Source organism: Lolium rigidum, chromosome 4, assembly GCF_022539505.1.
Source record: "Lolium rigidum isolate FL_2022 chromosome 4, APGP_CSIRO_Lrig_0.1, whole genome shotgun sequence".
In the NCBI taxonomy this organism is placed as follows: Eukaryota; Viridiplantae; Streptophyta; class Magnoliopsida; order Poales; family Poaceae; genus Lolium; species Lolium rigidum.
Window position 1 is genome coordinate 233000412 of NC_061511.1, and position 13995 is coordinate 233014406.

Here is a 13995-nt window from a genome sequence, read left to right on the forward strand (position 1 = left end):
GAAAGAAACAAGGTTATTTAAACTTCAGACTTGTGTTTCAGTTCAACATTTTCAAAATAATGTCAAAAGTTACAAATTACTACGAGTTCCACCTTTTCAAATTGATTTGAAAAAGCTCCACGAATCTGAAGGTGCAGTCAACCTAAGAATGGAATACAATGCTCGAAGATGTAGTCGGGATGCCGTGCCCAAAGATTGCAAGATAAGCTTGAGAAATATGTTAACATCTAAACATAAATAGAGGTAAACTGAAAATGACATAAATGGTGAACTTAATGCTTCGGAGAGAAAAAAAAAGCATCAAAGTATGTTTCACAACAAAACAAGCCTTCAAAGCTTTAGTTTGCTTATTTACTCAATAGACTAAAATAGCCTCCGAGCTCCTCACATGAAGCGGCTTGCTTTAAGCTGAACCACTTACTTAATTAGCACATTTATTTTTAAATAGTTGATAAATAACGAGAAACTGAAAAACAACATTTTGTAGTGCCATAACTTCCAGATGAGCCAGCATACTTTATTATATTGCACATCACAAAAGCTTTTCTTTGAAAAAATCATCTAAAAAGTATATATTTAAAGTTTGATTTATGATCCCTTTGAGTATGTGTCTCTGCACAACATTATTTCATACAACTAAATATGAGATTCAGTTATAAAGTATACACATCGATATTTAAAAATGACAGATAAAAGCAATATATTGCATCAACTTATATCCCTTCAAGTATTCCATAAGGCCCCACTTGGGAAGTCCGTATTATTTCCACCCGGATATTGTATATGTAAGTTTTGTCTAGTGCACAACAAAACCAGCCGGAAATTTTCCGGACCTCGTCATGTCCGTGGAATTTGCAGGCAGTTACGAAGCGATTCCGAGAAAACGGGAAAGTAAAACAGTGAACCAAGCGCTTATTCGGCTCCGTCGTGGAATGTTTCCACACTCCATCTAATACGTTTGGTTTGGGCTAATAAAAGGTAATCCAAGCAGGCCCTAAGTATAATCTAGTTGTTCCAGCAAATGATCACAATAATCTCTTCTTATGTTCTAATAGAAAGAAAATGTAATAAAAAATGAACCGATCAGAATAAAGAAATCTGTGTGAACCGCCAAGATCAACACACTAAATTGTAAGCATCTGGCTAGCTGCAGTACTTGCGTCAAGTAAATAGCAACATGCATGAAAGTGGGCTAGCGTGCTGAGATTCTTACATAGGTAGGTGACGTGTAGGGCTAGCGCGATCTCACTGCTCAGCATGGGTCACACCATCACATTGTCGTAGACTCCGGGGGAGAGTGTTTCCGCCCGGGAGCCCCTTGACCCCTGCCGCAGCACCGACTCAAACGCTGCAAGCAAAGAATGGACCATCCCTATCGTGGAGCCCCTTAACCGTGCCGTTTCAGCGCCAACTCAGGCAGCAGGCGACAAAGGCTTGTCCCTGTCGTGGATTCCTTTGACCCCGCTCTTTCAGCCCCAGGTTAGGGGCATTCAAACGTGACACACTTAACTGAAAAAATCTTAAAGTCTGAAAACTATCAGTAAGATGTAATATGTAAACGACACTGAACCAACACACATTTAACATATTATATGAAACAGGTTAGCAGCTCCAAATTCCAAGCCTACAATTAAATTGACATGCTTGTATGCACACATGGGAAGCTACAGTGAACTTTGTTAGTTGTACGGAGAGCCATTTGTAAGTCACAGATACGGTTCTGGAAAGATGCTTGGCTCGACAATGCACCCCTATGTGAACAGTATCCCGCTTTGTATAGAATTGCGCGTCGCCAAGGTGATACCATTGCAACTGTAATGGCTACCTCACCCCCGAATGTGACGTTCAGACGGGTTTTACTAGGACAAAGGCTCGTGGCATGGAACAACCTAATTCAGCGGCTTGGAGATATTCAGTTATCGCCAGAGCCAGATGAATTTCGATGGAACCTCCACGTAGATGGTTATTTTTCTGTAAAATCTTTATACAATGCGATGCTGCTTTCTGATTTACCAGTTGATAATAATAAGAAAATTTGGAAGATGAAGATACCATTAAAAATTAAATTTTTTGGATGATATCTTCGTCGAGGGGTTATTCTCACCAAAGACAATCTTGTTAAGCGGAATTGGCACGGAAGTACACGATGTGTCTTTTGTCATCATGATAAAACCATCAATCATTTATTCTTCCAGTGCCAGTTTGCGAGATCTATATGGTCGAGTCATCCAAGTAGCGTCTACCTTGTATCCTCCGACTAGTGTCGCTAATGTCTTTGGCAATTGGCTTCATGGTATCAACTCAAGGTTTAAAATGCTTCTTAGGATGGGGGCGCTAGCGATTATCCGGGCGCTCTGGCTATGTAGAAATGACAAGATCTTTAATGACAAAAATTGCTCTTTGTTGCAGGTTATCTACAGATGCACATGTATTCTCCTTTCGTGGTTACCTCTTCAGCGGGTGGAGAACCGAGACATGTTTACGGAGGTCTGTACACGGTTGGAGGATACGGCGAGGGATACTTTTTCCCTACATGGGTGGCAGCATAGTCTACGGATTGAAGCTCCACCTAGCTCTTAGGCGTTATATGATTCATCGTTCCGATATGTATTTCGCCTTCTCTTGTTTTATGTAACTTTGGTCACTTGAGACAACAAACGGCTGTGTGCATCCTGGTTATGCAGAGGCTGGATGTAATTGCTTCTTGAAGTAATAAAGCATCCTTTATCGAAAAAGTTCAGTTTATCATAGCTTTGAGTCACGTTCACAAATTAATCTAAAAACAATATATCAAAACAAAGAGCATTCTGCATCAGTAAATTTAACAGCAAGAAAGCAGGGTAACATGTTACCTTAGTAGTTCCACCACAAACCATGATTACTGGTCGATCAACCTGTCCAATTGCCATTATTATACTCACCATCTGCAAAAAATAGCTCCATAAAAAATATCCTAATCAGATACAAAATCCTCACAATGATGATAAGGAAACAAATTAATCGTCAATGAAAATGGGTTAAGATTGTAAGCTACATAATGTGCATCACTTATAGAATCCTCATAAAAATTCACAGATAGTGCGAGCTAATACGTATGACATGGCATAAAATGTATGAAGGTAAGACGTATTCATTCAGTACATAAATTAGGTCATAACAGAAAACGTTGTGATAGCCTATAATCTTAACTGAAATCTTCGCTTCCACCAAAACCTAAGCGTGAGAATCAAAACTGAAGAAGAAAAATGTCCAACAACTATATAAGGAGGGTGTGTATTTCTCCATAGGAAATAATATGCAGTTGTCATGGATCTAGAAATTACAAATAACTCCACCTGGACGGATCACAAGAATAAAGCAACCAAACCTTTCCCTTGAGAAAGCACAGGAAAAAACACCGTAATTTTGAGTTGCCATGTATCTAACTTTAACATGGGCACACCAATTTCTCTGAAGCAAGCTACATCAAGAGATATTACGCAACCAAACCTTCTCCCATTGCTGGCAAAGGCATGGGCTTCTCGTAGTTCAGCCGACAGTCGCATCTTCACGCCCTTCCCTAATATCTTCTGTTCTCTAACAGCCGTTTGAGAAACCACACAAACAGATTATGGAAAAAATGTGAGCGCATGGAATTATGGAAACCTAATATTCTAAATAATCCGATAAGCCCTAGAATTTTCCTAATTTGTGCTATGACTAATATCTTGCAAGAACAGATTGTGCAGTTATCTGACTGGACAAATTAACCAACAAAGTCTGATCACAAAGCATTCCATTAGCTTGGGGAAAAATCAACCACTACCAAACTTAATATTGCATTCACGTTGCCTCCAACATGTTAACACCCACAAGAAATAGACCTTTAGAGTTCACTAAAAAAATTCTTATCGGTGCAGGTTCTCTCAAATAATATCCTGCCGTGAACAATACAAGTACCACAGTGCCACGTAAAGTAGTCTTGCCGTTGGTACAATTAGGGGAACGAATTTCAGGAGGAACGGTTCATTACCTGGCGTGGCGCTGGTACAGCTCTGAGCTAGACGCCCTGCCCAACTCCGGTGGCCAGAGGTGGCTGTATTGGAGCATGACCCAGATCTGCATCTCGTCTGGATTTCCTAACCGCGGACCATGTAGCAAAGCAAGATTTTGGAATCAGGAGCACTGAAGGAAGAATAAAATCTTTGCATATGTCATTGAATGCGGAAACACATCAGGAGGGATCAACAGGGAGACGGATCAGGGCGCGAGAGCCGGGGCGGTGCAGGAGAGGTTGTCAAGCAAGACGGTGGTTCTGGATGCCATCCTCGAGTTAGGCAGGGCGAGTGCACTGGACTTGGCCACCGGAGTTGGGAAGGGCATCTCGCTCGCTCGAGGCATCGTCCTCGAGTTTGGCATGGAGGAGGCGCTGGTGTGCAGGGCGGCGGGTGCTGGGCGGGGTGGCGGCGGGTGCTGGGCGGGGTGGCGGCGTGAAAGGCGGCGGCGTAATCGCGTCGGTTAGGGCGACGGTGTAAACAAACGTGTGCGGGATTTGTTGGGCTTTGGCCCATTTGGGTCCTAGCGACGGAGGACGAAGTGCGACTAAACGAACGACGTACCACGAAACTGATTGACGACGGAACGCGTTCCCTCCTTTTAAGTAGGAGAGATGTACATGTTACATATATAGTTGACTCGAAGAGTACCACTATGCTACATGTAATAGACATATATAGAGTACGCCTCGGAGAGTACCACTATGCATGAAGATCGATCTTTATGCATAGTGCTACTTAATTTGCGATCTTATGCAATTACATGTGTGTTATATTATATGCACCAACTTGCTATGCATCATCTTGATCTTTATGTACTACCTAAACCCAAACGCGTTTCTGGTGCATCGACGCGATATGAAACAAACCGATATCCCTAAACCCCTCCAAAAACCCTAAAACTTCAATTCTTCGCCGCGGCGAGATTCGAGCAAATTCCCTTCCGCGGGTGGGAACCTTTGGTACCGGTTCGTATTACCAACCGGTACCAAAGCTCCTTGGCCCCGAGCTCTCCCGGTGGCCCACGTGGAGGCCCCTTTTATACCAGTTCGTAAGCAACCGGTACGAAAGGGGGGGGGGGGGCTTTAGTGCCGGATAATTTATACCGGTTGCTCAACCGGTACGAATGCCCCTCTGGAACCGGTATTGATGAGAGGTTTTCTACTAGTGTCTTCATTCGTGATTCTCTCTGTATGCTCCCGGAATTATATAATTCATGTATGTCCATCTCAAACCTGAGGTGTTCAGGCTACTAGAGAGCAAATGCAATACAGTTCTTTCAAGGACCTACAAAATAGATATTGTATAATTTTATACGCTTTAATGTACTTTGTAGTAAGGTATTTTCTATTTGGCAGGCAAGTGTACGTTGAGAAAAGAGACAAACAAAGGTCTACGTATAATCCCTTCCCTTTTATTCATCTTTATAATGACATGTACCCTTGAGAATTTCATGATAATTTTAACATGGACCATTACCTCGCAAAGAAACTAAAATAATATATATTTTGTTATAGTCATAGACGCACAGTCAATCTATCAAGGACCAAGCGATCACAGCATGATGATAACATCGACATTTGTTAATGCAGTTCCGCAAACATGCCAACTCTGAGGAGCATGACTACGGGTGATCCTCCTCATGATACTGCAACATTTGGCCGCCTTGGGCACCATCACGCAGCCAGATCCCCTTACGCTTTTGCTGCTATCAAGTCATCATATGTTACATTGTATGGCAACCTCTCACATTATATAGGATGTTCATGTTACATGAGTTTGACTTCAACACTGCTCATACCTATCCACACATAATACAACTCAGAATCCTAACGTAACCTAACTTGTACATAAATATTTGACACATACAGACTGTCTGTTCTTACAGAAAAGAATCAGAGTATGGATGTTCAACCAGAAGAATTCAGACACAAGTAGCTCATGGAGTGATATCTAGGGCTCCCAAGCGCGGTTCCACAAGCAATAGTAATGCTACTACAGATAGCATGTTTGCATCTCTTGTGCTGAAGAAAATAAAGTTGTGAAAATAAATGTCTATGTTTTACCCGTCAATCGATTATTGTATTTCTCAATCTGATTGCGTTCTTCTAATACTGTTAGAGGAAGAAGCTTCGAAGAACGCGATTAGAGCGGCTAGAGGGCACAAAAAAAATCAAACCAAAACAGGTAAATCTTGGCACTTTATTAAAAATTCCAGAACTAAAACTAAAAACTAAGTCTGTTGTTACAGCAAGACGACACAAAGAAAATGAAAAATAAAAACAACCAGGTTACCTCCCGTAGAGCGCTTTGTTTATAGCCGTGTAGCTAGGCTTACTTACTTGGTGTTTATGATAGACGAATCTCATGAGGGAGCTTGAACTTTGGTGTGTCCCTCTTCCTTGGGAAGTGTTCCATGCACAATACCAGGATCCCATGGTACTCTCAAGCCAATAAAAATAATAGAGAAGTTGAAACCTGGTAGAGAGAAAAACAAAACACAAAAGTAATAACAACGAAGTCTAACTTTGTTTCTATGGATTGGAAAAGTATATAAGTGAATAGAAATAAATAGAAATTTTCAAATGCATATTATCATTATGTACTTGCAGCATATAATTAATAGTAACATAAAGAGGGTTCTCAACACCCCCTCTTTCATAATAGTTACAAGTAGTAGGAGTATATTCAACCATATAACCAAAAGAGTCTTCCAACTTAGGTAACTTAGACACATCATGAGGATCATTAATTTATTATGGAATTCATTAGCATGCTTCCCTCTTTCAAAATAGTTATTAAGATTAATATAGTGTTTAATATCATGGCTGTAACAAATATTTGGAACTAGAGACAATTGCAAACCACCTAAGTATTTCTCAACATAAGCAAATTTCTCCTCTAAGGTGTAATTAGGAGAGTTCAAGAACAAGGTAGGACTCTCATAAGTAAGAGTACCATTACAAACATCAATTATATCATTTTTATCCTCACATAAAGTAGTAACAACTTCTAAACATGGAGGATTATCAATAAGCATAGGAGCATCATCTAAAGCATTATCATATAGCATATTTAAGCAACACTCCTCATTATCATCAATAAGTTCACTAGTAGCATTAAAAAGTAAAGGAGCGCTATTAGTTTCATCATAATAGCGATTATCATATAGGACCATAGAATTTTCAGTTTCACACTCATTATAACATGGGTTCTCATAAATAACAAAAGATTTTTGAGTTTGAGTGCTACTATCATATGTTGATGGTGAAGTTGGGAGATTCAACTCTTCCCCAAGCTTCGGTTGGACCATATCCATTTTAATCTCTGCTTCACATACCTCCTCTTCCAAGCATATGCTTTCATCATCCATATCCTGCAAAATATTAGTACTTTCCATGGCAGCAATAATTCTTTCTATTATCATTAAATTCTTTGCAAAGTTGGAAAATAGTAGAAATGTGTCCTTTCATCACACGAGCTTCGACTAGTTTCAAAACAAGTATCAATAAGAAAATTTATCGCATGGGTTGCAACATAAGCAATATATTTCTCAACTTGTTCTATATCAGGGCATGAAAATTTATTTTCACGATAACAGGCAATTATAAGATCACTATTATGTTTACATTGATAGTGAGAGTGTTTATAGTCTTTTCTAGTGCAGCAAGTTATATCATGTAATTCACAAAAATCAGTAGCCATATCATCGAGATGTTCAAGCAATTCAAGCATTCTATTTCATTCTTTGGTTGATCGATATTCATAGTAGGCACCCATAGCTTTGACATAACCATTAGAGATAGGGTTTGCAGAAGTTTCCTCCATAGTTTAAAACACATATTAAAAGCAGCGATTTTATTCATTTTATGTTTTTCGTATGAAAACTGAAAGTAAAATGATACTAAACAATGCAAACCAGAATAACAAATGCAACACAAAATGCAAAACTGAAAAATAAAATAGCAAACAAAAAATATAAATATGATATGCAAGATAATAACAAAAACAAAATAAAATTCTTTGAAGGTAAAGATGGATAAGATGATGCTCACGTAGGTGCAAACTCCCCAAGCTTAGGTGTTTACACAAGTTGGTGATGAAGTTGACTTTATTGTGAGATAACCTTCAACTAGTTTCCCGGCAATGACGCCAGAAAACGGTCTTGATGGGCGGGAATGTATAAGCTTAGGTTGAGCGCCAAGTGCAGAGTTTGTAGATGTGGAAGACGTGTTTTCCCCACGAGGGTAATATCAAACTCTCGGGGAACTGTGTGTTAAGGGTTTATCTTCTTATCCTTCTCTTATGAGACCTACAAAACAAAGCAAAATGTTTTGTGCCCTCAACCTCACCAAGTGGTTGTCCAGCACAAGGTGTGAGAAATGATGTGAAAAGATAATAAATGCAAACAATAAATAAATATGCAATGATATGGATGGTAATGCAACGGTGCTAGAAAACAGTGTGGTGTGTGAAACTAGTGGGATAGATCTCTCTACTTGCACAACTCCTGAAAACAGATTGATATGCAAATGATGGTAAATAAATATGCAAGGATGGTAGAAACAATAATGGATGGTATTGTTGGGTTTTATATTGTGAATGCAAGAAATAAAAGTGTTTTTTTTGTTTTTAGATTTTGAAATGGCTGAAAATAAAAAGTGTAAAGTGTTGGAAAGGTGTTTCTTATGATTAAAAATGGACTGGGGTTCATAGTTTCACAAATGCACTCTCTCTTTTATAAAGTGGTAGATAATGGAACACTAGAATTGACATATATGATTGCAACATAAAGATTTCATGACAAGTTACTAGTTATATGGGAATAACGTCCTAACATAGAGATCTTTTGTGTCTGGATCTCTCTTATACTCCACCAAGATGCGAACTAAATCCTAACACCCTAGTAATTAAGATAAATCAGAGTATATCATTAAGTTCTATGACATGAAGTTAAAATAAGAACATGCTAGATCTAGTCATGGAGAAGTGGCAAGGTCACCCCACATCCCCGGTAGCATGGTATTCTCTTTATCCCTAGTGAGGTAACAAAGTAAGGTAAACACCCGAGTGGATCGCGGAATTTCTGTCACTTTCACCGCACTAGCCAGCCCCCGTTACTCCATCTAATGCATACGTTCCCCCTCACACACCCTCATACACAAGTTTGATCAGAACAAGTAAACAATAACGGGGTACATAATATGCATCTTCTTTCATAACTGAAATAAAACTATTGCAATCTCAAACATATATTAACTCATAAAAAGATCCACCACAAAGGTATTACATAGATGACCATAATCATCCTCAGCAGCTCATACGGTGGTAATTAGTGAAGGTCAAAGAGAGGAGAGATACATAAGTTACTTCCACAAACCCATAGTCCAGGGGTGGACTACTCCCTCTTCATCATGGTGACGATGGTGGAGTCGTTGGAGGAGGTGGAGACCATGCCGGCAGCGCCCCGCCGAAGTTTTCCCCATCCAATCTGCACCTCCAAGTCTCTGTTTTCGTCTTTCTGTGTTTCAGCGGAGCTCCCTTCCGAAAGGCATCGGGTGAGTAATTTTTACAGGCGTTTTTAGGTCAAGACGGAGGCACGGAGATGAAAACGGATGGCGTCGGAGGCTCGAGGGCCAAGATCAGGCACCCCACATGGCCAAGGAATCTGGCCACGTGGGCCTACCCCTTTTGGTCGTTGGACTTCCTTTCTGGCACTTCCTTGGCTCGTACTCCTTCTTCCCCAAAACTGTGAAATATCCCCAAAATCAATATAAAACAATGATATAACCCTTATATGATGCAAATATGACTGAAATATAAGTAATACAATGCAAAGTTCATGTATGCATTTTACATGCATCAGCCGTCGTTGCCAAACAATGGCTGATTTTCAATTGATTAGCCCTCACGAGCCTCATCATATTGAGTCTCGGCATATTGACTGTAGTCGCCATCTTCGTCATCGGCGGCGTCGTTGATAATGTCATGCAAGAGGGCCTTGCCATTGTTACACACATAGCAGTCATGACAAGCCTCAGTCAGGATCAACTAAGAACAAGTTGACAGGAGTGGTGGTAGCCTGAGATCTGACAGCTCCTCTCCGTCCTGCGCGCTTGTTGGACTCGGCCCGACGCTCATCTGACGTGTAATCCCTAGCGGGCTTCTTCACACTAGTGGAAAACGGGTCTTTAGCACCGGTTGATAAGGGCCATATGCACCGGATGGCCAACCGGTGCTAAGTATCCGGTGCTAACCGGGTAAACCCTGATGAATTCGGATGTAAATTTTTCCCACGATCATTTTGATATATTATACGATTTTTTCCGACGTCGTAGGCAAAAGTTAATGCCATTTTACCTTTTTCTAAACTTTTTATGCAAAAAAATTTCGAAATTAAAATTTGTTAATTTTCCCTAATAGTAGGTTGCATAACATATAGGAATCTCAAAAGATTTTATTTTTTTGAATTTTCTATCATTTTCTTTTCTATTTTACAGAGTTAAAAAAGGTGATCCACGGGGGAGGGGGGTGGAGGTGAGTGGGGAGCGGAAAAACCTTTAGCACCGCTTGCTAAAGGGTTCGCGGCTGACGCCAACCCTTTAGCACCGGTTCATGGCACGAACCAATGTTAAAGGTCCCACACGAACCGGTGCTAATGCCGCGGCTGGTCCACTGAACATCCAGACCGCACGAACCGGTGCTAATGACCCCTTTAGCACCGGATCGTGCCAAATCCGGTGCGAATGCTCTTTGGAGCAAAAAACTAAAGCCCTCCTTTCTACTAGTGTCGGCTTCCTGCTGCCGGCGGCTTGTCCTTCTCAGTCTGCGATCCCAATTCTGGCAAAGTGAAATGTGCCATGAGGTCGTCAAAATCGAGCCTTCGTACCTATCGGCAACCTCACTTTCGGGCATCTTCTTGCTCTTGTTCCATTCTCTAACAGTGATCGGGATGTTATCCCTAACCATAACTCTGCACTGATTTTTAAATATCGTTACGACATTTCCGGGTGTCATCGGTTGGCCTTTAGGTGATATAGATGTAATTTTCTAGTGGTCATTTTTGCCCAACTTCTTTGTCGGGCCTCGTTTCTCCAACTTATCTTGGGAGGCCTAAGAGAATAAAAATTAATTAATTTATATACATATGTACATATAGAATTCCATTAATGCCTCTAGTGATTGTATACCTCGCCATCACCAAAGCACTCGGCTTCTCCTTCACCGGAGCCGTCGACTTCTCCATCACCGGAGCCGTGGTCTTCTCCATCACCGGAGCCATGGTCTTCTCCATCACTGAATCTGTGGTCTTCTTGGTCATCTTCTAAATTGGCGTCGCGGATTATGTTCTCAACTAGGTCTTCCTGTTCGAAGTCTCGATGGAATGGAGGACCCATTGTTTCTGCAAAATATTAAATCGATAAGTACATGTTCTCTAACCCATGGCCCCATAAACCCTAGCCAAACCCTTACCCTAACCAAACCCTAACCCTAACCAAGGCGGCGTGGAGCAGGGAGAAGAGGGCGCGGCGCCAGGTTCGCGCATGCTCAGGTGAGTAACGACGAAAGAGGAGAGGGAGAGGGAGAGGGAGAGAAGAGGGGAGTTGCGGCGTCGGGTGTTCGCGAGAGGGAGAGAAGAGGGGAGTTGCGGCAGAGGAGGCTCGGGTGTTCGCGAGAGGTAGAGGAGAGGGGAGTTGCGGCGTCGGGGGTGTTCGCGAGAGGGAGAGAAGATGATAGTTGCGGCAGAGGAGGCTCGGGTGTTCGCGAGAGGTAGAGGAGAGGGAAGTTGCGGCGTCGGGGGTGTTCGCGAGAGGGAGAGAAGAGGTGTGTTTGCGAGAGGGAGAGGGCCGGTGTCGGCGTCGGGTTCGTCAGTGGAGGGGCTAACTATATACTAACTACCTAACTAAATTACTAACTATATACTAACTAACTAACTAACTATATACTAACTAATTAACTAACTAAATTACTAACTTAATACATAAACAACATAAACCTAATTAATAAAAAACTAACTAACTAAAAAACTAACTAATTAAATACATAAAACTAACTTAATACATAAAATAAATTATTAACTAACTAAATACATAAAATCACATAAAATCCATAAAACAAAATTTAACAATAAAAACTAACTTAATACATAAACTAAATTACTAACTTAATACATAAACTAATTTATTAACTAACTAACTAAAAAACTAACTAATTAAACAGATAAAACTAATTAACTAAAAAACTAAAAAATCAAATAAAGGGGCGCGCGCGAAGCCGCCGGTACTGCCACGCGCCGGTGGCTACCTGGGAGGCGTCGCGCCGGAGGAGCTGGAGGCGCGTGGCGGCGGCAGAGGCCTGAGGAGGAGCGCGACGGCGGCTACTTGAGCGGCGCGGTGCCGGAGGAGCTCGAGGCACGCGGCGGCGCGCGGCAGAGGAGCTCGTGGAGGCGCGTGGCGGCGGCAGAGGAGCTCGCGGAGGCGCGCGGCGGCGCCAGAGGAGCTCGAGACGGCGCGTGGCGGCGGCAGAGGAGTTCGAGGCGCGGCGGCGTCGGCGGCAGCGGCGGCTTATTTGGGCAGCCTGGCGGCGTCTCTGTTAGGGTTTGGACTCCGGGAGTCGCGGGTTGTGGCTCGCCCCGCGACGCCCGGAGCTTTTATACGCCACCACCTTTTGTCGCGGGTCGTGCCACCACCTACGACAAAATGGGCTGATCCGTGGGACTTAGCATCCAATGGCTCCGGGCGTTTTAATCCAACGGCCTGGAGCCGTTGGATGAAAAAGGCCACGATCAGCCCCGTTTCTGTTTCTTTTCTACTTTGCACCGCCGTCATGCCACACGCGTCGCTTCCCCGCACCACGTGTTGCCGCCGCTTCCACGTGCCTCACCCCGCCGCTGCCGGCGTGCGATGTGTAGCCGCGGCTTACACGTGACATGCCCCGTGTGCGCTATATAAAGCGCCACGTGCGCGCGCAACCACACATCGCCGCCGCCTCCGCTCATTCTTCTCCGGGATGCCGCCACGCCGTCGCGGGTCGTCCGGTTTCCGTGGCGTCCGAGCGCATCCGAGTGGTAGGTTCTCCGCCGAGATACGCGCCGGTGGCTTCCGTCTCACCCTCGACACGTACAACACGCTGGAGCTGGCGGCACGCGCTGACGACGCGGCCGGTTGGCGATTTCGGCAGCCACGGCGCGACATGAACTTCCCGGATGTCGAATCGCTAGAGGAGGCAGAGTTCCTCGCGCCAGTGCCGTGCCTCGTCAACGACGAGGACCGTCGCCGATACCGCCAGGTGCAGCGCCGGATCGCCATCGCCGAGAACGACGAGAAGTTGATGTGCCAGTGGATGGCGCAGTTCCCCAACGACGTCGACAACACCGACACGTTTTTCGCTGACCTTAGGGCACAACGCAGGTCCAACAGGCGCCACCGTCGGGCCGTCGCCGAGTTCGAGCTCGACAACTCGAATACAACTTGGGCCGAAAACGACCCTCGGTGGGACGACATTTGGACGGAGACAACCTTCGACGACGAGTAGAGACTATACTAGTCGTTTATCTATTTTAATTTTATATTTAATAAAATCGTTGGTTTAGTTTAAATTTAGTTTATAAAGTCGTTATCGGTTGTTTTAGTTCAATAAATTTGTTGTCGGTTGTTTTCAATAAAGTCGTTGTCGGTGGCTTCATCATGATGATGAGAAAGATTCCCGCCACGACGCCGCGCAGGAAGAAAAGGGCGGGAAACAATGGGCGGGAATAAAAAAATTATTACGATTGAACTGGAATTAAAGTACAGAGCTCAACTGAAAATTAAGATACATGGCCAGATTCGAATATTGGAGTCATTCAGTCATACTCGTGCCTAGCCCTATAAACGTTGCCTATGTAGTCGTCTTAGTCGCTGACGTCATCGTCGCTAGCATCGGGGTCGCGGTAGTTGAACCTCGACGGGTGAGCACGCGT